Below are 24,471 nucleotides of genomic sequence, written 5' to 3'. Positions count from 1 at the left end.
GCCGGATCCAGGACTGGTTGAAGTTAGCCTAATTTCACTTCAAAACTTCGATTTTCTTCCTTCTCGACTTAGTTTTCTTGGATCTTTAATGTGTCCATTCTTCATTCTTAGTTCCATTAGATCCACTCTTGACTTTGATGATTCTTGAGCATTAAATAATTCTTTTAGCATCCTTTTCAATCCAAGTTCTTAAACTCACCTTGCAACACAAACATGATTAAAATAGAACATTAAGCATTATCATGTTCATAAAACTAAGTAAAAAGTGGGGTCCAATATGCAATATTTGACCCTCAACACAATCCCCAACTAGCATTTTGCTAGTCTCGAGCAAAGTATGCAAAAAATGAACTTTAATGCGCAATGTTTGAACCCTTTTTTTCAGAAAACTATCTTTTGTGTAATCAAGTACGAATGAGTAGACTCAAGATGAGAAATTGAGATTTTGAAAACCTAGAGTTGAATCACAAAAGCAATCAATCAAGTAAGTCCTTTATCCATTAGGTCAGAGCATAGTTCGCATATCAAGTTTTTCAAATGCTCAGTGAAAATATTATCTTTTCATAATGTTAGCCATGGTCATCACTTCAAGATTGCTTGAAAACCCAAGTACTAATTCCGAACTTATCCCCTTTTCCTTCTTTTTTCAATTTTTGATTTTATATCGATGGTCATTTGTATTTATTCCTCTTCTTCAGACATTACATCCTTTTTGAAGACATTTTTCATTCTTTTTCACACTTTTTCAATCTTTTCACAGCACATTTCCCTTTTTGTCGATCTCCTATTTTTTAATCGGATCTTTTTCTTTTTTTGAGGTGGATAAAATTCTTTAGACTCGATTCAGTTCATATTAACACTTAGAAAATCTAGTACTATTCATAGAAAACATTTTGAATAACATATTATTCGAACTTACTCTTAATCAATTGAATGTAAGAACCATAAGTGATAGGTTACTTAGTTGCTCCAACTTTAATAATTCAAAATTTGATTTCTATCTTATTGTCATACTCAAAACAATCTTCAATACACAAATTTTTCAAAATTTTTACAAATTTTGCTCAAAACTGAGAAAACACTGATTAGGCTACCTAATCTCTCATCCCCAACCTAAAATCTGCATTGTCTTCAATGTAAAAGAAATAAGCATGATTTGTAAAAGAGAAGTGTTGGAAAGATAGTACCTAATAAAGAGATTTTGAGGCTTTTTTAGTGTGAAGGTAAGTTAGCACAAGAGTTAATCAACCAAAAACAAACTATCCTAAAACAGCGTAAGCAAAGTATCTTAGAACGGCATAAAACAAATTATCCTAGAACGACAGAAAGCAATAAACCTAACTATACCTCCTTCAGACTAGGAGATCAATCTTGATAAATAAGATCATTCAGAGGTATGAATATGTCCTCTAAATCAAATTTCTCAACAAGTGGCTTCAACTGATGTCTATTCACTTTAAAATCATTGCCATTGGTTGGATTCTGAATCTTGATGGACCCATGAGGATAGACATTAGTGACAGTGAAAGGACCTTCTGACCTGATGTGAATGATTTTCGAAGGATGTGTTGGTCATGAAATACCTTCATCCTGTCCTTGTAAATTCTTGAGTTCTCGTATACATCATTCCAGATTTCTTCGAGTTCATTCCAATGAAGTTTGCATAGCGAGCCAACGTTGTCCAGATTAAAATTTAATTTTTTGATCACCCAGTAGGCTCTATGTTCTAAGTCCACAGGCAAGTGGTAAGCCTTCCCATAGACAAGTCTAAAGGGAGACATTCCAATAGGAGTCTTAAATGCGGTACGGTAAGCCCATAAGCCATCGATCAATCGGATTGACCGATCCTTACAGTCAGGGTTAACCATCTTTTTCAAGATGTGTTTAATTTTCCTATTGAAAATCTCAGCTTGTCCACTTGTTTGTGGGTGATATTGAGTGCTCACCTTGTGAGAGATGTCATATTTCTTCATTAAGTTCATGAATGGCCTATTACAGAAATGTAAGCCCCCATCACTAATGATGGCTTGAGGCATTCCGAACCGGGAAAAGATGTTCTCCTTTTAGAATTTAATGACCATTTGATGGTTATTGTTCCGGCATGGAATTGCTTCGACCCACTTAGTGACAAGTCTACTGCTAGCAGAATGTATAAATTCCCAAAGGATTGGGGGAATGGTCCCATAAAATCGATGCCCTAGTAATAAAATGCTTCAAGAATCAGAATGGGGTTTAAGGGCATCATATTTCGACGAGACAATGCTCCCAATTTCTAACAACGTTCACAAGCTTTGTAAAACTCATGAGTATCCCTGAACATAGTGGGATAGTAAAAGCCTCACTGTAGAATCTTGGTCGTGGTCTTTTTAGCAAAAAAGTGACCACCACAAGCCTGGGAGTGACAGAAGGAGATGACACTTTGGTGTTCATTTTTTGGCACACATCTCCTTAAGATTTGGTTTGGGCAATATTTAAACAAATACGAATCATTCCAAAAGAACTTATGAACCTCGGTGAAGAATTTTTTTCTTATCATGCGCAGTCCAAAGTGTCGACGTGAAACTTGTAGCAAGATAATTAGCAATATTAGCAAACCAAGGTGAATGGGAGACTTTGAACAATTGTTCGTTAGAGAACATGTCATTTATATGTGTCATCTCCAGGGAATCAGAGAGATCAAGGCAGGAAAGATGGTCAGCCACTACGTTCTCTACTCTCTTTTTATCTTTTTTTTTCCAAATCAAATTCTTAGAGTAGGAGGATCCATCTTATCAGGTAGGACTTAACATCATTCTTAGAAAGAAGATACTTGAGCGCCACAAGATCTGTATAAATGACGATCTTGGATCCAAGCAAGTAGGTTCTAAATTTGTCCAAAGCGAACGCTATGACTAAGAGTTCCTTTTACGTGGTAGAGTAGTTCACTTGGGTAGGATTTATATTTCTACTTGCATAATGAATAACGTAAGGCTTCTTTTCTTTTCTCTGGCCTAGAACTGCCCTAAGAGCATAGTCAGACACGTCGCACATGAGTTCAAATGGAAGACTCCAGTCAGGTGGCTGTATGATAGGTGTAGTGATTAACATGCACTTAAGCTTAGTAAAAGCTTCTTGGCATTGCTCAGTCCACTCGTTGTTCAAACCCCAAGTATAGGGTTGTGATGTAGTAATAATCTCGGTAAGACCGAGGTCGAATCCACAGGGACTGACCTATACGTAATTTGAAACTAAGTAGAACTAGAACTAGATTAAGATGAAATCTAAATCGAATGTAATTGAGGGAATAATGATGAAGTAGTTATCTAAAATTTAGAGAATTCAGAGATAGGTAACTAGGGATTCAGAGGATCCACTTGTAGAGATCAAGGAGATCTTATGCTCGTTTCAAGAACTCAACTGGACTTAGGGGCCCATCTTCATCCAGTTGAAGGGTGTAACTAGGGAAATTGAACTGAACTTTCTTTGATATAGTTTTCAAGAGATGAAAGGTATAAGAATTAGAATGGATTCCATCACTATACCATGCCCAAGAGATAAAGCAAACAACAAAATTAAACTAATTAACAACCAATCATAAGATATATGAAGGTTAGGAAGGGTACTGTCATCCGACCATGCCCAGGAGATGATGGTAAACAATAGGGCTTCTTGACATCATAATCAAGTAAGGAAAGGAACATGCTCAAAGCTATCGCAGACCTATTGTAATTTTAGTCATAATAGATCATTAAAAACTGAAAACATTCCCTTAATAAAATTAAATCAAGATCCATTCAGTCTAAACAAAAGGCACAAGCATAAATTCTCCCATCACGCTACAAGCTTCACGTCTTAGCCCTAGCTAAGAGGTTTAGCGGAACATGATTAGGCTATCCTCAAAAGTAATCATAAAGAAAAAAGTAAATAAAACTAAGAAAAAGAAAACCCTCTCAAACTCTCTCTCTCTCTCTCTCTCTCTCTCATGTCCAACTCCACAGCCCTGGAATTAAATCTTCATCAATTGAATGATGATTCACGTTCTCTCGCTTTCTTTCTTGTAGGTAGCCGAGAGTCAGTGGATGAGAGCTGACGCACTCCCTGTGTAACGGTCTTGCGCTATGCTGAAAGTGGGGCCCATTATCGGGAATTGCTAAAAAATTCAATCCATTCATTGGATCGCCCTTGAAAATTCAGTAAAACTGGATAATTTTTAGACCGAATTTGGTGTGTCCCACCCATCTTTTTTGTTGCACCATCAGTCCTTTATTTGGACGAATGGAGACTGATCTCCACTGTCTTCTAAGATTCAGTCACCTAGGCCATGTTTATACGGTCTTTTAAAGCCTTATGGATGGTCCGGATTCATCATATGGACCATGATGGTGGCCCACAGAGATCAACCGCGACCTCTGTTGTGAAACAGAGTCGACGCACGTCGACTCTATGAAGTGTGATGGCCCTTTGATTGCTATTAGGTGGAAGATCCACACTGATCATTAGATTCAGAACTAAAAACCATTCAGGAAAGAGTGTTTTTGGAGTGAAATCGGTGTGGCCCATGAGATTATCTACTTCGCCGTCCATCTTGCGTTTAACAGTTGGGAACGTGAAGCAACTTGCATGATGCCAAAAGGTCATCTAGGCATGGGTTAACCCCCATTTTGGATGCAATGGACAGCTCCGATCTTTTAAAAGAACGAAGAGTGGGGCCCACAATCAAGACCCCGTGTCGGCAGTGAAGACGCTGTTGCGTCTTTGGTTTTTTTTTGAGAGAAATCGTCGGTCATCGCAATGCTGACCGACTTTGCTTTGTTCGGTGCATGGCGCTGTGCATGTGCACACCATTTAAGATGGGTCCCACCTTGATGTATATGAAGAATCTTCTCCGTCCATTCCTTTCCTCATGTAAATTAAGGGGTTAAGACCAAAATTGAAGCATATCCGGAGACCAGGTGGGCCCCAAATCACTGATATGTAGGCTGATCTGTCTGTTAGGCCACTTGCACAAGGATCCAATGGCTAAAATTTGATGTATACGGTTCATTTATGGTCCTCAAGTCATGTATGAAGTTTCGAGTCGAACAGATGGTGAAAACCCTGTGATCTTGCGCTCTGGTTGAATTTTAGGTCACTTGAGCTTTAATTTCTCGATTTTCTCGAATCTCTGGCATGTAACTTCATCGATCGTGGTCCCATGGGGTCTGTCCCTTATCTTGGTGACATCAGAGCTTTAAATCCATGCTTTTAGCATTTTTTTTCAGTCCAAGATCCTAAACAACCTTGCATTACAAACACGATTAAATCGGGCCGTTAAACAGTACCATGTTCATAAATCCAGGCAATAAATGGGTCTGATATGTAATATTTGACCCTCAACACAACTCCTAACTAGCATTTTTCTAGTCCCAAGCAAAGTATGTGAAAAATAAATTGAGAATTACAGGATGATTTCTAAGAACTCGAGTGATTTTTGAAAACAATCCAGATACTAGAAATCTAAGATTCATGAATGTTGGGCATTACATTCACTTATACTCAAGTGCACAGTAGACTTCATAATCAGGATCAAAGTATTAATCTATTAATTAGTAAAAATTTTAAACATTAAGATCCATGAGTTTATAGTGTAATCCCGGCTTATCATTTCGGTTCACTTCTCTATTTCATGATATCATTAGTAACTAATAAGAGAATTCATGACAGCCAAAACTGAAACCAAGACCTACCTCATAGATCAACATACCAACTTTTGATTTTTCCATTAAAAGTACTGCCAATGAAAGGAATCAAATCCTCACCTATAGGGAGCAAACTTATGGTGAAGACCATTCGTCCAATAGTTTCTGAATGTCAACTGTGGGGAATTGAACCTTCACCTATAAGGAGCAAACCTATGGTAAGACCATTCGCCCAACCCTGGGTATTTTCTTTTTCTTCAATTCTTCTTTTTCTTTTTCTATTGATCATGATGGGCAAATTGTCTAGGCTGGTTCCTTTCATGCTTAATGATTACCAGGTTAATCCTCCAATATTGAACTGAAACCTCAATGTGTAAGCGAGATGTGAGATGTGAAATTATGACTCAATCAATGTTTAAAACTTCTAATCATGGATTAATAATTCGAACTCAACTGTGAAATCTATCAAATAACTAAGTTTAAGAAATGTAAATCCCTAACACTCCGTATCTTATAATTCTAAATCAATGATAGCTGTTAAAATCACTTCGAATTCACAAGAATTTCTAGAAAAGTTTTTTAAAATTTTTAAAAAAAATTTCACAATTTTCACAATTTTTTTACAATTCATAATTTTTGCTCAAAACCGAGAAAACACTGATTAGGTCACCTAATCGCCCACTCCTAACCTGAAAGCTACATTGTCCTCAATGTAAAAGAAATAAGCATGTAATGCACATGGGACAACGAAAGTAAAAGAGGAGTGATGCAAAGATAGTACCTGGATGAAAGAATCAAGAGGCTTTCCAAATATATCAGCGTAAGAGCGGATTAGCACAAGAGAGAAACCAATAAAAGCAAACTAACCTAATGACAACGTATCAAGTAAACTAAGCTAACGACATAAAACCGTCTATCCTAGAACAGCATAAAGCAAACTATCATAGTCCTATGAAAGCGATAAACCTACCTATACCTCCATCAGACTAGGAGATTAATCCTGATAAACAGGATCAGTTAGAGGCATGGACATGGCCATGGCCTCTGAATCAAATTTCTCGATAAATGGTTTTAATCGATGTTCATTTACTTTAAACTCCTTGCCATTGTCGGGATCTCTTATCTCGACAGCCCCATGAGGATAAGTAGCGACAACAATGTAAGGGTCGGTCCAACGAGATCGAAGCTTACCCAGAAAGAGATGTAGTCGAGAGCTATACAAAAGGACTTTCTGACCTGGCGTGAATGATTTTCGCAGAATATGTTGATAATGAAACACCTTCATCCTGTCCTTGTAAATTCTCGAGTTCTCGTATGCATCATTCTGGATTTCTTCAAGTTTATTCAATTGAAGTCAGCGTAGTGAGCTAGCGTTGTCCAGATTGAAATTTAGATTTTTAATCACCCAGTAGGCTGTATGTTCCAACTCCACAGGTAAGTGGCAAGCCTTCCCATGACAAGTCTAAAGGGAGATATTCCAATATGAGTTTTAAAAGTAGTACGGTAAGCCCACAAGGCATCAGTCAATCGGATTGACCAATCCTTACGGTCAGGGTTAACCATTTTCTTTAAAAATGTGTTTGATCTCCCCATTGAAAATCTCAGCTTGCCCACTTGTTTGTGGGTGGTATGAGGTGCTCACTTTATGAGAGATACCGTATTTCTTCATTAAACTCTCAAATGGCCTATTACAAAAGTGTGAGCCCCCATCACTAATGATGGCTTAAGGCATTCCGAATCAAGAAAGGATGTTCTCTTTAAGGAATTTAATGACCGTGCGATGGTCATTATTCCGACACGGAATCGCTTCAACCCATTTAGTGACATAGTCTACGGTGAGAAAAATATATAGATTTCCAAAGGATTTGGGGAATGGTCCCATGAAATTGATGCCCCAGCAAGTAAATGCCTCTATAATAAGAATGAGATTCAAGGGTATCATATTTCGATGGGACAATGCTCCCAATTTTTGACACTGCTCACAAGCTTTATAAAACTCATGAGTGTCCCTGAACATAATGAGCCAGTAAAAGCTACACTACAGAATCTTGGTCGTGGTCTTTTTAGCAGAAAAGTGACCACTACAGGCCTGTGAGTGACAAAAGGAGATGACACTCTAATTCTTATCGTCTAGCACACATCTCCTTAGGATTTAGTCTGGGCAATATTTAAACAAATATGGATCGTCCCAGAAAAAGTTGCGCACCTCGGTAAAGAATTTCTTCTTATCTTGTGCGGTCCAATGTGTCGGTATGGAACCTGTGGCAAGATAATTAGCAATATTAGCGAACGAAGGTGAATGGGAGACTCTGTACTGTTGTTCATCAGGAAACATGTCATTGATATGGGTCGCCTCAAGGGAATCAGAGGTATTAAGGCGAGAAAGGTGATCGACCACTACGTTCTCTACTCTCTTTTTATCTTTAATTTCCAAATCAAATTTTTGGAGTAGAAGGATCCATCTTATCAGGCAGGGCTTAGAATCATTCTTAGAAAGAAGATACTTAAGTGCCACATGATCTGTATAGATAATGATCTTGGATCCGATCAGATAGGACCTAAATTTGTCCAAGGTGAACACTACGGCTAAGAGTTCCTTTTTCATAGTCGAGTAGTTCACTTGGGTAGGATTTAGAGTCCTACTCGCATAATGAATGACGTAATGCTTCTTATCTTTTCTCTGACCTAGAACCGCTCTAAGAGCATAATTAGAAGCGTCACACATAAGCTCAAAAGGAAGGCTCCAGTCGGGTAGCAGCATGATAGGTGTAGTGGTAACATGCCCTTAAGCTTGGTGAAAGCTTTCTGGCATTGCTCAATCCACTCGTATGGTGCATCCTTTTGAAGAAGATTACATAAAGGATGAGAGAGGAGACTAAAGTCCTTTATGAATCATCTGTTAAACCCTGCATGTCCTAAGAAGGATCGCACATCTCTGATGTTCTTGGGTGGAGGTAGGTTAGAGATAAGATCGATTTTTGCCTTATTTACCTCGATTCCCTTGGATGAGATGATATGCCCAAGGACAATTCCCTTCTGAACCATGAAATGACACTTCTCCCAATTAAGTATCAGATTTTTTTCTTTATATCTTTTCAGCACACATTTTAGACTCTCTAAGCACTCTCTGAAAGATGAACTGAAAACAGAGAAATCGTCCATGAAGACCTCCAGATATTTTTCCACCATGTCAGAAAAAATACTCATCATACATCGCTGAAAGGTGGCAGGGGCATTACATAACCCGAATGATATCCTTCTGTAGGCAAAGGTGCCGTCTGGACATGTAAATGTGGTCTTTTCCTGGTCCTTAGGGGTGATTTCAATCTGATTGTAGCCCGAATACCCATTAAGGAAACAGTAATAGGAATGACCAGCTAGCCTTTCTAAGATTTGATCAATGAAGGGCAAAGGAAAGTGGTCCTTTCTCGTGATGGTATTCAGCTTCCTGTAGTCAATGCACATTCTCCAACTAGTAGTAACTCTAGTTGGTATGAGTTCATTATTAGCATTGGCTACAATGGTGATTCCGGACTTCTTAGGAACCACCTGAGTTGGACTCACCCATTAACTATCGGATATAGGGTATATGATACCCACATCAATAGTTTCTCAGAACCTCGGCCTTAACCACTTCTTTCATGTTTGGATTTAGTCTACGTTGTGGTTGTTATGAAGTCTTTACATTATCCTCAAGATATATGAGGTACGTACAAATCGAGGGGTCGATTCCTTTAAGGTCCGCTATCATCCATCCAAGGGCTCCCTTATGCTCAATGAGAGTAGATATGAGCATACTCTCTTGTTCTTTTTCCAGGTGGGTAAAGATCACCACCGAGTATGTCTCATCTTGACCTAAATAGACAGATTTCACATCAGAGGGCAAAGGTTTCAGGTCAAGCTTTGACAGCTTGAGGTTAGACGGTTGAGGAGCTGCATCGGTTTGGGATAATTCTTCAAATTGTGGCCTCCACTGGTTAACTTCAATTACCAGTGCAGGATCAAGCAAGGCACACATCTCCCTAATTATGTCATCATCCAAGTCATAGGAATGAGCCATGCACATCTCTAGGGGGTCAAAGGATAAGGCCAGAGGCGTTCTATCTTCCATAAAAGAATCAATCATGTTAATGTTGTGGAAATCGTTATCATCCTCAGAATTTCTGCCATTATTGAAAAAGATATTTGACTCTGATATCATATTCCCAAAAGACATGCTCATGACTCCATTCCTGCAATTGATAATTGCATTTAAAGTGATAAGGAATGGGGGACCAAGGATGATGGGGAATCTGAGTGCTTCCATTATTGACGGGTTCAGTATCTAAGATGATGAAATCTACAGGGTAGTAGAATCTGTCAACCTGAACTAACACATCCTTAATTATTCCTCTTGGTATACGAACAGAACGATCAGTGAGTTGTAACGTGGTTAAGGTGGTTTTCAATTCACCCAACCCTAGCTGTTTGTATACCAAGTAAGGAATCAGATTGACGCTCACTCCTAACTTAAGAAGTGCATGCTCAATGCGGTAGTTACCGATCATACATGATATGGTTGGGCTACCAGGATCCTTGTATTTCTACGGCAGGTCTTGCTTTAGGCTGTCACTCACTTTCTCAGTCAAGTAGATCTTCTTTTGAATACTTTGCCATCTTTTGGTCATGCATAGGTCTTTCAGGAATTTGGCATATGAAGGTATTTGTTTTATGACATCAAGTAGAAGAATGTTGACTTTTACTTGTTTCAACACCTCTAGAATATCATAAGAGTTAGAGAGAGTTTTTGGTGCAACCAACCGTTGGGGAAATGGAGCAACTGGCGTCTTTAGAAGTTCCGGTCTAATTTTGTGGGGCATCACTAGATCCATCATTGTTGTCCTCTTCTAATTCTTTAGTCTTTTTCAGGCCTAACCGGAAGGGTTTTATCAATAATCTTCCCACTCCTAAGAGTGGTGATGGATTTAGCATGCTCCATCTGATTTGAAGAGCTTGGGTTGCCAACTTCATATTGTAACTTTGGGTTGGGAAAAGGTTGAGTTGGGAGGCTCCCCTTATTTCCAATCGTGTTTTTAGCCTTAAGTCCTTGTAATGTTTTGTTAAGGTTTTACAAGGCTTATAGCATATCCTCATTGAAATGATCTTGCTTTTTAAAATGTTTTCAAATCGAATCCTCTTGAGGTTTCTCTTGTTGTTGTTATGAAGTTTGATTAAAGAAACCTTGAGGGGTAGCAGTTTGTCTATTTATCCAACTAAAATTTGGATGATTTCTCCAATGAGGATTGTACGTATTAGAGGTAGGTCCATTGAAAGGTCTTTGATATTTATTTACGGCATTAGCTTATTCATTGAACACTCCTCGAAAGGCAGATATTGAAGGACAATTTTTAGTTATGTGACTGTTACAATCATAGATGCCGCAAACAATTTCATTAACCTTATCCTTCTTTCCTTCCATGGGCTCGACTTTTCTTATGAGATTAGTGACTTTATAATTGAGATCATCCTCTTCTTTCAGGAGATACATTCCACCTTTCTCCTTAGATTAAGTTAGCATAAATGTGGTGTTCGATTTTGGATAATGGTCCCATGATTGTGCATTTTCAGCAAGTCTATCGAGGTAATCCCATACCTCATTAACATCTTTATTCATCAATGCTCCATTACACATTGTCTCGACCACTTGGCGCATGGAAGATGTCAATCCATCATAGAAAAAATTTGTAATGTGCCACATTTTAAAGCCGTGTTGTGGGTATGAACTGACAAGATCCTTGAACCTTTCCCAACATTGAAAGAAAGTTTCATCCTCCTTTTGGGTGAAGTTCATGATTGCTTTTCTAAGGGTAATCGTTTTATGATGTGGAAAAAATTTCTTTACGAATTCCCTCTGCATATCATTCCATGTGCTAATGGATCTGGGACGCAGTGAATGTAACCATGTCGTAGCCTTCTCCTTCAAGAAAAGGGAAAGAGTTTCAGCCTGACTGTATCCTCGGATACATTAGGAAAGTATAAAGTGGTTATGATCTCATTGAACTCTTTCAGATGTAAGTATAGATTTTTTTATTCAAGCCTATGGAATTTAGGAAGGAGTTGGATAACCCCTGGCTTGATGTTCATATACCTTGTATTTTCAGGAAAAATCATGCATGAGGGCATACTCACTCCCGCTGGTTGTAAATAGTCTCATAAAGTACGAGGCGGGGGTGCTTGATGCACCTCATTCTCATCATGGACTTCCTCCACCCTAGGTTGGGGTAGTGCTTGAGGTTAATTTGCAGCCATAACCTCAATTAACTCAGGGGAATTCGAGTGGTGTCTAGTCCTGTGATGGATAGTTAACCCCTCAACCAATCCTCCTTCAGTCAAGAGATGTCGAGTGTTGTCATGAGCCCACTTGGGCATGAAACACTCGCAGCCCTTAATTTAGATTTTAAACCTAGACTTAAGAGGAAGAATAGAAAGGAATTCTAGAAATAAAGAGGAAAGATGGAAAAAAGTTACCGAATTCGAAGTCCTAAGTTAAGATCCTGTAAAACGAAATAAAAGAAATTAGTTTCTAAAAAATAATTAGAAAGTTAGTTCCTAAAAAATAAATTAGGAAAGTTCTAAAACTAGATTTAGATAGTTTCTAAAATAGAAAACCTAAACCTAAAATTAGAAAGGGATTACCAAATTAGAAGTTATGTTAGGCTCCTACAAAATAGGAAACAAGTTAGTTCTAGAAATCAAATAGAAATAAAAAATCTAAAACTAAAGTTAGTAAAATCCGAATCTTAAACTAACTCTAAAACTAATTAATTTCAGAGAATCGTAGCCATCAGTCCCCGGCACCAGTGCCAAAAACTTGTTCAAACCCCAAGTATAGGGTTGTGATGTAATAATAATCTCGATAAGACCAAGGTCAAATCCACCGGGACTGACCTGTACGTAATCTGAAACTAGGTAGAACTAGAACTAGACTAAGATGAAATCTAAATCGAATGTAATTGAGGGAATAATGATGAAGTAGTTATCTAAAATTTAGAGAATTTAGAGGTAGGTAACTAGGGATTCAGAGGATCCACTTGTAGAGATTAGGGAGATCTTATGCCCGTTTCAAGAACTCAACTGGACTTAGGGTCCCATCTTCATCCAGTTGAAGGGTGTAACCGTGGAAATCGAACTAAACTTTCTTTGATATAGTTTTCAAGAGATGAAAGGTATAAGAATTAGAATGGATTCCATCACCAAACCATGCCCAGGAGACAAAGCAAACAAAAGAATTAAACTAATTAACAACCAATCATAAGATGTATGAAGGTTAGGAAAGGTACCGTCATTCAACTATGCCTAGGAGACGTTGGTAAACAACAGGGCTTCCTGACGTCATAATCAAAATAAGCAAACGAACATGCTCAAAGCTATCACCGACCCATTGTAATTTTTGTCACAACAGACCATTAAAAACTGAAAACATTCCCTTAATAAAATTAAATCAAGATCCATTCAGTCTAAACAAAAGGCATAAGCATAAATTCTCCCATCACGCTACAAGCTTCATCTCCTGCCCTAGCTAAGAGGTTTAGCCGACCATGATCCTCAAAAGTAATCATAAAGAAAAATAGTAAATAAAACTATGAAAAAGAAAACCCTCTCAAACTCTCTCTCTGACGTCCAATTCCGCAACCCTGGAATTGAATCTTTAGCAATTGAATGATGATTCATGTTCTCTCGCTTTCTTTCTTATAGGCAGCCAAGAGTCGGTTGATGGGAGTTGTCGGTGAAAACTTGCAGCTAGCGTTTTCTTTGCGCACAACAGGTGTGGAAGTTTTACGCACTCCCTGCGTAACGGTCTTGCGCTATGCTGAAACTGGGGCCCATTATCAGGAATTGCTGAAAAATCCAATCCATTCATTGGATCGCCTTGAAAATTTAGTAAAACTGGACAATTTTTAGACCGAATTTGGTGTGTCCCACCCATTTTTTTCGTTGCATCATTAGTCTTCTATTTGGACGAATGGAGACTAATCTCCACTGTCTTCTAAGATTCGGACACCTAGGCCATGTTTATAGGGCCTTTTAAAGCCTGATGGACAGTCTAGATTCATCATATGGACCATGATGGTGGCCCACAGAGATCAACCTCGACCTCTGTTGCGAAACAGAGTCGATGCACATCGACTCTGTGAAGTGTGATGGCCCTTTGATTGTTGTCAGGTGGAAGATCCACACCGCTCATTAGATTCATAATGATAAAACATTTGGGGAGGAGTGTTTTTTGAGTGAAATAGGTGTGGCCCGTGAGATTATTTACTCCGTTGTCCATCTTACGTTTAACGGTTAGGAACGTGAAGCAACTTGCATGATGCCAAAAGGTCATCTAGGCATGGGTTAACCCCCATTCTGGATGCAATGGACGACTCCGATCTTTTAAAAGAACGAAGAGTGGGGCCCACAATCAAGACCCAGCGTCGGTAGCGAAGACGCTGTTACGTCTTTGGTTTTTTAGAGAAATCATCGGTCAGCGCAACGCTGACCAACTTTGCTTTGTTCGGCACGACGCCTGTGCATGTGCACACACCATGTAAGGTGGGTCCTACATTGATGTATGTGAATAATCCGCTCCGTCCATTCCTTTCCTCATGTAAATTAAGGGGTTGAAACTGAAATTGAAGCATATCCGGAGACCAGGTGGGCCCCAAATCACTAATATGTGGGATGATCTGTCTGTTAGGCCACTAACACAAGGATCCAATGGTTAAAATTTGATGTGTACAGTTCATTTATGGTGCTCAGGTCATGTATGAAGTTTCGAGTCGAACAGATGATGAAAACCCTGTGATCTTGCATTCTAGTTAACTTTTAGGCCACTTGAGCTTTAATTTTTCAATTTTCTCGGATCTCTAGCATGTAACTTCATTGATCGTGGTCACCTAGGGTTTGTCCCTTGTCTTGGTGACATTAGATCTTTAAATCCATGCTTTTAGCATTCTTTTTCGGTCCAAGATCCTAAACACACCTTGCATCACAAACACGATTAAATTGGGCCATTAAACAATACCATGTTCATAAATCCAGGCAATAACACGGTCTGATATGCAATATTTGACCCTCAACACTTGTATGGTGCATCGATTTGAAGTAGATTACATAGAGGACGAGAGAGATAACTAAAGTCCTTTATGAATCTCCTGTAAAAACCGGAGTGTCCTAAGAAGGATCGCACGTCTCGTATGTTCTTAGGTGGAGGTAGGTTAGATATAAGATCAATTTTAGCCTTATTTACCTCAATTCCTTTGAACAAGATGATATGTCCAATGACAATTCCCTTACGAACCATGAAATGACACTTCTCCCTATTGAGTACCAAATTCTTTTCTTTACATCTTTTCAGCAGACATTTAAGATTTTCTAAGCAATCGGTGAAAGATGGACCAAAGACAGAGAAGTCATCCATGAAGACCTCTAGATATTGCCCCACCATGTCAGAAAAAATACTCATCATACATCACTGAAAAGTTGATGGTATATTTCTTAGTCCGAATGGCATCCTTTGGTAAGAAAATGTGCCATAAGGACATGTGACCATGGTCTTTTCCTAATCTTCAGGGGCTATCTCTATATGGTTGTAGCCCAAATAATAATCGAGGAAGGAATAATAAGAGTGACCAGCTAGCCTCTCCAAGATTTGATCGATGAAGGGTAAAGGGGAGTGGCCCTTCCTTATGACGGTATTTAACTTCCTGTAGTCAATGCACATTCTCCAACCAATAGTGGTTCTAGTTGGCACGAGTTCATTATTAGTATTGGCTACGATGATGATTCCAGACTTGTTGGGAACCACCTATGTCACGCCCCAAATCCGTGGACAGACAACTTTCGTGATACATTGAATTCGGCACTCGACTTCCATACACCAAGTCCCAAGTTCGGCGCAACACAAGGAAGATTTTTAACTAATTTTTTTATATGCATAAAATAATACCTGAGCATGAAGATCCATGATCAAAATACCAAGCAACACTCTCCATTTTAAATCCTGATAGTGACAAGTACAATGCTTTACAAAAGGTACACAACGTCAACATTCCCAAATCCACTTAGGCAAGTATGTCTTCCAAGCTACTCCAGTCCTGAAAAAAAATAGGAAATAAGAAGCTTAGGCAAAAAGCCTAGTGAGTACACTCGTGTGTGCAGTGTGTCCTACATCCAAGCAAGATAAATATGCCACAAAAAAATCATGTATAGTGAAAGGCGTGTAGTATGTAAAGTATGATGTCGATGCCAATGCAATGCATATGCAACATAGGATCACTCCGAGTCAATGCTACCAGCACCACTAAGTCATATTTTCATTTCTCTTATACCATAGCCATAACCGTATTACATGCATCCGTAATTCCATCATCATCATCATATTGTCATGCTATAATCATACAATATCGAAAATACTGGCTAGATCATGAATCATACGATATTAGAGTAAGCGAAAATACTGACAAGTCCATAAGTCATACAATATTAGAGTACGCAATACATATCAGCTATGCAAATGAGGAGTCATAAAGAGTCAAATATCAGATGCCGAGGATGCAATGCAATATACAATTCCTGATGAGTTCACGAATACCGTCAGCCGTATCTAGACCATATAAATGCAGAAACAAAGTAACCAAAAATGTCATATGCCGTGAATGTAATGCAATATGCGGTGTGAATGGAATGACCATGCTGGAGTGTGAAGTCGGGATGATAGTACATAGTATCGCAGGCTATGAGGTTTATCGCAAGGGACTTCTATCCAAATCAGTCCCATACCTAAATTTGGATAGTCATACTCAATGTGGTAAACTCCTGATATCAGGTTAGTCGCACGCCCCAATTGAAATCTGGGCCATTGCAAAAGTACACGTAACAAATAGTTACACACCATCAGCCCAAGTGGATAGTGAATGAATGAATGAATGAGTATGTAACTCCTACTCAATAAGTCCACATATCAGTATTATTCATCTTTAGGATCATCACTGGGGTTTAGTACACTCTACACCAGCTTGCCGCCCCATTAAGCACACAACTGGGTAAGTGAAAGAGACCTCACTATTCGCCTGGCCAGTAGTCAGCCAATATCTATTCAACACGTCGATAGCGGACCCATTCACAAGTTGGTCAAACTCAGCCTAGCTATGCCTACTCCCTCAGGCGGGTAAGGCCGCATCCCCTCCCAACCGACCAAGACAGGCATATGAAGGTATTTATTTAACTACATCCAGTAGAGAGATGTTGACCTTCACTTGTTTTAGCACCTCCAAAATGTCTTGAGAGTTAGAGAGAGGTTTTGGTGCAACCAACCGTTGGGGGAATGGGGCAATCGACTTGCCTTGAATTTCCAATTCCAATTCTTGTGAAGTAGTGCTAGATCTATCATCGTTGTCCTCTTTCGGGTCCTTAGGCTTTTCAGCCCTAACCGGAATGGTTTTTTCAATGGTCTTCCCACTCCTAAGAGTGGTGATCGATTTAGCATGCTCCATCTGATTTGAATAGCTTGGATCACTTATCTAGTATTGTGGTTTAGGATTAGGGAGAGGTTGAGCAGGAAGCATCCCCCTTTCCATAACCATAATACGTGAATCCATCTTTTGCATAAATTTTGTAAGTTCTCTTATTGCTTGAGTAAGCTCTTGAGTTTGCGTGAAATTTTGAACCTGTTCTTCCTGAGGTTTCTCTTGATTTGAAATTTGATTAAAGAAGCTTTGAGGAGTAGCAGTTTGTCCATTCCTCCAACGGAAGTTTGGATGATTTCTCTAACTAGGATTATATGTATTAGAGGTAGGTCCATTGAATGGTCTTTGGTAATTATTCAGAACACTGGATTGCTAATTTAACACCTCTTGAAAGGTAGGTATTGTTGGACAATTTTCAGTTATCTGAACGTTGCAAGCACAAATACCGCAAACAGTTTCCTTAACCTTATCCTTCTTTAGTTCCATGGCCTCAAATTTCCTTATGAGATTAGACACTTTAGCATTGATATCATCATCCTCTTTAAGAAGGTATATTCCGCCCCTCATTTGATTGAGTGGGCCTAAAAATGGTGGTTGATTTTTAGTGTCCCATGATTGCACGTTTTCAGCAAGTCTGTCCAAGTAATCGCACACATCATCGACATTTTTATTCATGAATTCCTCATTGCATATTGTCTCAACCAATTGGCGCATGGAAGATGTCAGTCCATCAAAAAAAGTGTGTAATGCGCCACGTTTTAAAACTGTGTTGTGGGCATGAACTGATAAGATCCTTGAACTGCTCCCAACATTAGAAGAATATTTCATCCTCTTTTTGGGTGAAGTTCATGATTGACTTTCAAAGGGTGTTCATTTTATGATGCAGAAAAAATTTCTTTATGAACTCCCTTATCATGTCATTCCATGTGCCAATAGATCTGGGACGTAGTGAATACAACCACATCTTAGCTTTCTCTTTCACAGAAAAGGGAAAGAGTTTCAGTTTGACCGTGTCCTCAGACACGTTTAGAAAATATAAAGTGGATATGATCTCATCAAACTCTTTTAAGTGCAAATATGGACTTTCAGATTCAAGTCCATAGAATTTTGGAAAGAGTTGGATCACCCCTAGCTTAATGTCCATGTGTCCTATATTTTCTGAAAAAACCATGCATGAGGGCATGCTCCCCCCGCCAGTTGTAAATAATCTCACAAAGTACGAGGCGGGGTACTTGATGCACCTCATTCTCATCCTGGACTTCCTCAACCCGAGGTTGAGGTTGTCTTCCCAGTTGATTAACCGGTTGATTTACAACCATCACTTTAATTAACTCTAAGGATCTCGAGTGGTGTCTAATCCTGTGATGGATAGATAACCCCTCAACCAATCCTCCTACACTCAAAAGACGTCGAGTGTTGTCATGGACTTACTTGGGCATGAAACACTCTCAGCCCTCGATTTTAGATTCTACCCTAAACCTAAAAGAGAGAAAGGAAATAAAGATCTAGAAATAGAAAGAGAGAGGGAATTAGAAAGAAGTTACCAAATTAGAAATTCCTAGTTAAAATACTATAAAACAAAACAAAGCAAGTCAGTTTCTAAAAACAGAAATTTTGAATTAGAAAGTTTCTAAAAGCAGAAAGCAAACCCTAATCTTAAAAATAGAAAAATAGAAGAACCCTATTCTTAACATAATTCCAAAACTAGTTAATCTCAGAAAAATGTAATCGTTAATCCTCGGTAACGGCGCCAAAAACTTGTTCACAACCCCAAGTGTAGTAATAAAGGTCGAATCCACAGGGACTAATCTCGTGTGTTTTCTGAAAGCAACTAGAAGAAGAACTAGAAAAACATGAAAACCTAAATATGAAATATTTGAGAGTAATTGTGAGAAATTTAATGAAAAACTTAAGAAATTCAAAGGTGGGAAACTAGGGTTTTTAAGGATTCACTTGTAGAGATCAGGGAGATCTATGTTTGATTCAAGTCACACTATTGGAATCGGAGTCTTATCCTATCCAATTGGAAGATATTTCAGTAAAATCAAATCTAAACTTCCTTTGACCTAATTCTCAATGGATGAGAGGTATGAGAATTGGAAGTGATTCTATCACAAAACCATGCTGTCCTTGACCGGTCGAGGGTCTCCTTCGACTAGTCGAGCAGGATAAAGATTTTAAGGTTTTACTCATTGAAATTTGAATCGAGACACCTTCGTTCGGTCAAGTAGAATCGAGGACTAGTCATGCGTAGCCAGGACTGGTCAAGCCGGATCCAGGACTAGTCGAGGATGTCCAAATTTCACTTAAAAACTTCGATTTTCTTCATTCTTAACTTGGTTTTCTTGGCTCTTTAGTCTGTGCATTCTTTATTCTTGGTTCCATTAGATTCAGTCTTGACTTTGATGATTCTTGAGCGTTAAATCCATGCTTTTAGCATCCTTTTCAATCCAAGCTCTTAAATTCACCTTGCAAAGTAAACATGATTAAAATAGAACATTAAGCATTATCATGTTCATAAAACTAAGTAAAAAGTGGGGTCCAAGATTCAATATTTGCCCTGAACAGTTCGCTTTAGAAAAATTTAGGTACTACTTGATCAGATCCAAGATCATCATCTACACTGATCATGCGACGCTTAAGTATCTTCTTTCAAAGAATGATGTTAAGCCTCGCTTGATAAGATGGATCCTCTTACTCCAAGAATTTGATTTGGAAATAAAAGATAAAAAGAGAGTAGAGAATGTAATGGCTGATCATCTTTCCCACTTTGATTTCTCTGATTCCCTTAAGACAACATATATAAATGACATGTTCCCTGATGAAAAATTGTTTAAAGTCTCCCATTCACCTTGCTTTACAGATATTGCTAATTATCTTGCCACAGGTTTCACACTAACACATTGGAATGCGCAAGATAAGAAGATATTCTTCACCGAGGTACACAAGTTCTTCTGTGATGATCCATATTTATTTAAATATTGCTCAGACCAAATCTTAAGGAGATGTGTGCCAGACAATGAACACCAAAGTGTCATCTCCTTCTGTCATTCTCAGGCCGGTGGTGGTCAATTTTTTGCTAAAAAGACCACCGCGAAAATTATGCAGCGTGGGTTTTTACTAGCCCACTATGTTAAAGGATACTCATGAGTTTTGTAAATCTTATGGCATTGTCAGAAATTGGGAGCATTGTCTTGGTGAAATTTGATGCCTTTGAACCCCATTTTGATCATTGAAGCATTTGATTGCTAGGGCATCGATTTCATAGGACCATTCCCCCAATCCTTTGGGAATTTATCCATTTTACTAGTAGTAGACTATGTCACTAAATGGGTCGAAGCGATCCTGTGCCGGAACAATGATTATCAAATGATCATTAAACTCATAAAAGAGAACATCCTTTCCCTGTTCGAAACGCCTCGGGCTATTATTAGTGATGGAGGTTCACATTTCTGTAATAGGCCATTTACAAACTTAATGAAGAAATATGACATCTCTCATTAAGGTGAGCAGTCCATACCACCCACAAACAAGTGAGCAAGCTGAGATTTCCAACAGGGAGATTAAAAAAAATGGTTAACCCTGACCGTAAGGATTGGTCAATCCGATTGACCGATGCCATATGGGCTCACCGTACTGCATTTAAGACCCTTATTGGAATGTTGCTCACAACCCCAAGTGTAGGGTCGCGATGTAGTAATAATCTCGGTGAGACCAAGGTCGAATCCACAGGGACTGAAACTCGTACGTATTCTGAAAGTAACTAGAAGTAGAACTAGAAGAAGATGAAAATATAAAACTGAAGTAATTGAGAGAGTAATTGTGATTAAAGTAATTAAAACTTAAAAATTCAAAGGTGGGAACCAAGGTTTCTAAGGATCCACTTGTAGAGATCAGGGAGATCAATGCTTGATTCAAGGACACAACTGGAATCAGAGTCCTATCTTATCTAATTGAAAGATATCTTAGTAAAACCAAATCTGAACTTCCTTTGACCCAATTCTCAATGGATGAGAGGCATGAGAACTGGAAGTGATTCCATCACAAAACCATGCCCAGGAGAAAAGGCAAACAACAGGATTTACTAATCCCTCAACTAATTATAAGAGAATAATAAAGATTAGGTAGGATCCCATCACCCAACCATGCCCACGGGACAATGGTAAACAACAAGATTTCCTAATTTCACAATTTCAATACATGAAAATAACATACTCAAAGCTATCGCAGATCTATTGTAATTTGAGTCACAACAAACCATTAAAAATTGAAAGTATTTCTTAAATATCAAACTAGAATCAAAGATAGTTCAACTTAAACATGAATCAAAGTAATAAAAAATATTTTATCACGCTACAAGCTTCATCTCTTAGCCCTAGCTAAGAGGTTTAGCCAACCATAAACATGATTAAACTAAAATCTCTTAAGAAAAGCATAAAAACAACTAAGGAAAAGGAAGAAAAACTCTTGACGACGGCTTCTCCATGCTTTTGCTCCACTACTCAAACCCTAGAAGATGCCTGAGAATATCCTAGAGACTCCTTTTTATAGTTTTGCAACTCCAACTTTTGCACCGAGTTGAAAAAATCTGAAAACCACCTCTAATTTACGCAATTCATGTGCTATCTACGTTACCTTAGACTGGTCGAGGACAACCTTCGATTGGTCGAGGGTCATCTTCGACTAGTCAAGGGTCTGCTTTGACTGGTCGAGGATGTCGACAATTAAAGGATTTTGATTGCTGGAGTTCAAGTTGAGGAATCTTTGACTGGTTGAGCAGGATCCTTCGACTGGTCGAGGATGAGCTTAGACTAGTCGAAGGATGCTAATTTTTAGGGATCCTTTTCTTCACTTCAAGTGTTCAATTCTCTTCATTCCTCAGTTGATTTTCTTGGATATTTGGCATGTGAATTATTCATTTTTAGTCTCATAAGATCCATCCTTGCTTTGGTGATTCTTGAGCGTTAAATCCATACTTATAGCATCATTTTTAATCCAAGCCCTTAAATTCACCTTGCCACACAAACATGATTAAAATAGAACATTAAGCATTATCATGTTCATAAAACCAAGTAATAAATGAGGTCCAATATGTAATATTTGATCCTCAACACAATCCCCAAATAACATTTTGCTAGTCCCGAGCAAAGTACGTGAAAAATGAACTTTAATGCGTAATGTTCAAACTTTTTTTTTTAGAAAAAAATCTTTTGTGTAATCAAGTATGAATGAGTTAACTTAAGATGAGAAAGCGAGATTTTGAAAACTTAGAACCAAATCACATAAGCAATCAATCAAATAAGTCCTTTATCCATTAAGTTAGAGCATAGTTCGCATATCAAGTTTTTTAAGGTGCTCAGTGAAAATCAACTTACTTCTCATAAAAATACTATCTTTTCATAATTTTAGCCATGCTCATCACTTCAAGATTGGTTGAAAACTCAAGTACTGATTCCGAACTTATCCCCTTTTCCTTCTTTTTCAGTTTTTGATTTTATATCGACAGTCAGTTTTTATTCATTTAAAAAAAAAATTGCATTCTTTTCTAAATTTTTCATTCTTTTCATCCTTTTTCATGACCTCTCTGTTGATCTCCTATTTTTTTTACTAGTTCTTTTCTTCTTTTAAGGTAGATAAAATTCTCCAGACCTAATTCTCACCATCTATCAATGATTCACATACTAACAATCTGAACTTCTAGTATATCATATAGAAGACAAATTGAATGTGTTTTGTGATTTAACATGATATTCAAACTTGCTCTTAATCAATTGAGCGCAAGTACTTAGGTGATAAATTACTTAGATGACTAGACTTTAGTAATTCAAAAATTCAGTCTCTATCTTATCATAATCAAAGCACTTTTAAGTGCACAATTCATTGCTTCTAAACAGATAAACATTGAATTTTTTTTTTAAAAATTTACAAATTTTGCTCAAAACTGAGAAAACACTGATTAGTTTACCTAATCTCCCATCCCCAACCTAAAATCTACATTGTTTTCAATGTAAAAGAAATAAGCATGATTTGCAAAAGAGACAACATAATTGAAGGAGAATGATGGAAAGATAGTACTTGATGAAGGAATTTTGAGGCTTTTTCCAAAGGATCTCAGCGTGAAGGTGAGTTATCATAAGAATTAAACAACCAAAAAGCAAACTATCCTAAACAAACAGAAAGCAAACTATCTTAAATAGCGGAAGAAAACTATCCTAGTCCTAAATTCTAGGAAAGCAATAAACCTAACTATACATCCATCAGACTATGAGGTTAATCCTGGTAAACATGATCAATCAGAGGTATGGACATGTCCTCTGAATCAAAATTTTCAAAAAATGGCTTTCATCGATGTCCATTTACTTTAAATTCATTGCCATTGTTTGGATCTTTTATCTCAACGGCCCCATGAGGATAGACATTAGTAGCAGTAAAAGGACCGGTCCAACGAGATCAGAGTTTACCTGGAAACAGATGTAACCATGAATTGTACAAAAGAACTTTTTGACCAACTAAGAATGATTTTCGAAGGATGTTCCTATCATGGAACACCTTCATCCTGTCCTTGTAAATTCTCGAGTTCTCGTATTCATTCTGGATCTCCTCGAGTTTATTTAATTGTAGTTTGCGCAGTGAGCTAGCGTTGTGTAAATTGAAGTTTAAATTTTTAATTCCCCAGTATGCCCTATGTTCCAACTCCACAAGTAAGTGGCAAGCCTTCCCATAGACAAGTCTAAAGGGAGACATTCCAATAGGGTTTTAAATGCAGTACGATAAGCCCATAAAGCATCGGTCAATCGGATTGACCAATCCTTTTGATCAAGGTTAACCGTTTTCTCCAAAATGTGTTTGATCTCCTTGTTGAAAATATCAGCTTGCCCACTTGTTTGTGGTTAGTATAGAGTGCTCACCTTGTGAGAGATACTATATTTCTTCATCAAGTTCGCGAATGGTATATTACAAAAATGTGAGCCCCTAGTCACTAATGATGGCTCGAAGCATTCCGAACCGAGAAAAGATGTTCTCTTTTAAAAACTTAATGACCATTTGATGGTCATTGTTCCGACGTGGAATCGCTTCGACCCATTTAATGGCATAGTCTACTACTAGCAGAATGTATAAATTTCTAAAGGATTGGGGCATGAAATCGATGCCCCAACAATCAAATACTTCAATGATTAGAATAGGGTTCAGGGGCATCATACTTTGACAGGACAATACTCCCAACTTCTGAAAATGCTCACAAGCTTTGCAAAACTCATGAGTGTCCCTAAACACAGTGGGTCAGTAAAAGCCACACTACAAAATCTTGGCCATGGTCTTTTTAG

The 24,471-nt window shown here is 38.2% G+C and overlaps 2 non-coding genes across 2 annotated transcripts; both read left to right on the top strand.

Annotated features, from left to right (window-relative positions):
* Positions 1–11,398: 11,398 nt before the first annotated feature.
* On the top strand, positions 11,399–11,505 carry LOC131229978 (small nucleolar RNA R71). Its single transcript, XR_009163710.1, has one exon. It is a non-coding gene; the product is annotated as a small nucleolar RNA R71 (small nucleolar RNA).
* Positions 11,506–17,907: 6,402 nt separating this feature from the next.
* On the top strand, positions 17,908–18,014 carry LOC131230101 (small nucleolar RNA R71). Its single transcript, XR_009163825.1, has one exon. It is a non-coding gene; the product is annotated as a small nucleolar RNA R71 (small nucleolar RNA).
* Positions 18,015–24,471: the final 6,457 nt, after the last annotated feature.

This window comes from Magnolia sinica, chromosome 16 (genome assembly GCF_029962835.1).
Source record: "Magnolia sinica isolate HGM2019 chromosome 16, MsV1, whole genome shotgun sequence".
NCBI lineage: Eukaryota > Viridiplantae > Streptophyta > Magnoliopsida > Magnoliales > Magnoliaceae > Magnolia > Magnolia sinica.
Note: the sequence above shows the minus strand (reverse complement) of the source record. Positions and strands in the feature narration are given on the sequence as shown.